At 82.6% G+C, this 2,500-nt stretch overlaps 1 non-coding gene across 1 annotated transcript; it reads left to right on the top strand.

The window, feature by feature from the left end:
* The first annotated feature begins 2,167 nt into the window (after positions 1-2,167).
* Positions 2,168-2,320, top strand: LOC141478590 (5.8S ribosomal RNA). Its single transcript, XR_012463972.1, has one exon. It is a non-coding gene; the product is annotated as a 5.8S ribosomal RNA (ribosomal RNA).
* Positions 2,321-2,500: the final 180 nt, after the last annotated feature.

Here is a 2,500-nt window from a genome sequence, read left to right as displayed (position 1 = left end):
CGCCTGGGCGAGAAGGGGGGGAGGGGGCCGCGGCGGCCCCCGGGGGCGAGGCGAGGGGCGCCGGCCCGGTCAGAGCGCGGGCGGCAGCGCGCGGGAAGGGTCGCGCCGCCGGCGCGGGGCGCGGCGACGCCCGCCGCCGGCCGAGCCCCGCTCGGTCCGAAAGGAAGCGGCGAGCGGCGGCAGCGGCGAGCGGCGCCGGCGGCCGGCCGCGAGGGCAGCGGGGAGACGAGAGCGAGGGCCTTCGGGGCCGGGGGAGGCGGCTCCCCCGGCTCTCCCCGCGCCCAGGCCGGGGGCGGCTGCGCAGCCGGCCCCGCGCCTGCCCTGCCGGCCCGGCCGCGCGAGGCGGCGAGGGGTCTCCGGGCGTTCCGGGATGGCGCGCGGGCGCCTGGCGGCGCGGCGGCGGCGGCGCGCGTCCCCCGTCTCTTCTCCGCGCCCCGATCCTCCCCGCCGAGGGGAGCCGGGGCGGGGGGCGGGGGCGGAAGGGCTGCGCCGCCGCCGTTGGCCGCCCTCCGGCGGGCGAGGCGACCGCCGGGCGGCCTTCCCGCGCGAGCGGGCGGCCCGAGCCGCGGCTCTCCTCCCGGGCGCAGCGCCGGGCTGCTGAGGGAAACCCCGGGCCCCGGGAAGGAGGACGAGGCTGTGGCGGCGGACGTCGGGCGCGCCCCCGCGGGCGGACGCTCCCCCGAAGGCGGCAGCGGGGGAGGCACCCCCGCGGGGCCCAGAGGTGGTCGTTTCCCTCACCCCAGGGCCAGGTACCTAGCGTCCGCGCTCTCCCGCGGCCCTCCCTCGCCGTAGCGATACACAGGGGGTCGAAGGCCGCGGGGGGCCGGGCGGAGGTTTAAAGACTCGGGCGGCTCGGCGCGGCCCGGGGGTCGGGCCGGGCGGCGCCGCCGTCGTCGTCGTCCTGCGCAAGGGGGCTGGAGTCTCTCCGCGGAAGCTCCCGGGCGCAGGGACGGACGGCCGGCCGTCGCCCGCGCTCGTCCCGCGGGCGGCCGTGCCGGGGAGGGGTTCCGCTGCCCCCCCCTCTCCGCGGACCGGTCTCGGCGGAGAGACCGCGGCGCGGCCGGCCGTGTCCGGCCTCGCCCGCCTCGAAACGGGGCGACCCCGGCGGGAGCGCGGGCTCCCCGCCGGGGGCGGGCGGGTCCCCGCGGCGGGGGCTCGCCCGGGAGGCGCGCCGCCGCGCCTCCGCGGCGCGGCTGCGGCGCGCCGCGGCTCCGCTCCCTCCCTCCCTCCGTCCCCCGCCCCGGCGAGCGCTCCGGCGGCGGTCTGCCGCCGCCGAGCGCCGGCGAAGGCGGCACCCCGTGCCGAGCGGCGGCGTCGCCGCTCGGCCTGCCGGCCGGCCGGAGGGCGCCCGCCGCCAGGCGCGGCCGTCCCGGCCCGGGCCCCGTCCGCCGCCCTTCCCCCGCCGCCCTTCCCGGCGGCGCCGGGCGAGCGGGCGGGCGGGCGGAGGCGTCCCGCTCCCGGTCTCCGCGTGGAAACGGGGAGAGCGGGCGTCGCCCCCGCCTCAGCGCCGTCCGCTTTCCGCGCGGCGCGCGCCCGCGGAAGGCGGCGAGGAGCGGCGGCGGCGGCGGTTCCGGGCGGGCGGCCGCCGCGAGGCGGCGGCGGGCCGCCGTCCGGCGCGGCCGCGGGCGGCGCGTCGCCGGCTCGGGCTCCGGCGGTGGCCGCCTCCGGCGCGGCGGCGGAGGCCGCGGCCGGGCGCCGGCGGGGCGGGCCGGAGCCGCGGGAGAGGGGAGAAGGACGTCGCGGCGCGGCGGAGCCGTCGCGCGCGGGGGGGCCGGCGGGGCGTCCCGCGTCCCCGAGGAGAGGCGGGCAGGCGGCGCGGCCGGGGGCGTCGTGGGCCTCCGCGCGGAGGCCGGGCCGAGCCCGGGCGCCTGGGCCGCCCCCCGAAGCGAGCGAGGCGCTCGTCTCCGCCGGTTTGGGCCGGGAGCGCGGGCTCCCGGCGCCCTCGCCGCTCGGGGCTTTTTTTTTTTTTCTCCTCGTCGTGTGTCGGTACGGTCAGTCGAGGCGAGGCGGCCCCGTCGTTCTCGCCCCGCCGCGCCGCGTCGCGTCCCCTGCGGAGGGGGCGGGCCGGCGGGCGGGCGGGCCGGCGGGCCGCCGCTGTCCGGAGGGGCCGCTCCCGCGGAGCGGTCCCGGCCCTCCCGCGCGCGCGGGGCGGTGCCGAAAAGCAGACAACTCTTAGCGGTGGATCACTCGGCTCGTGCGTCGATGAAGAACGCAGCTAGCTGCGAGAATTAATGTGAATTGCAGGACACATTGATCATCGACACTTCGAACGCACTTGCGGCCCCGGGTTCCTCCCGGGGCTACGCCTGTCTGAGCGTCGCGTGACGATCAATCGCCGGCTCGGCCGCCGCCGCTGCCGCCGTCGCCGCCGCCCCCCCTTCTTCGCCCTTGCGGCGTCGGGGGGGGGCGGGTCGGGTCGGCGGGGCGCGGCGCGCCGCTGCGGCGCGGCTGGGGCGCCTCGCAGGCCCCGCGTGCGGGCCTTCGTCCCCCTAAATGGAGA

The sequence above is a fragment of the Numenius arquata genome, unplaced genomic scaffold, assembly GCF_964106895.1.
Source record: "Numenius arquata unplaced genomic scaffold, bNumArq3.hap1.1 HAP1_SCAFFOLD_965, whole genome shotgun sequence".
In the NCBI taxonomy this organism is placed as follows: domain Eukaryota; kingdom Metazoa; phylum Chordata; class Aves; order Charadriiformes; family Scolopacidae; genus Numenius; species Numenius arquata.
This window is presented reverse-complemented; position numbering and strand designations above follow the sequence as displayed.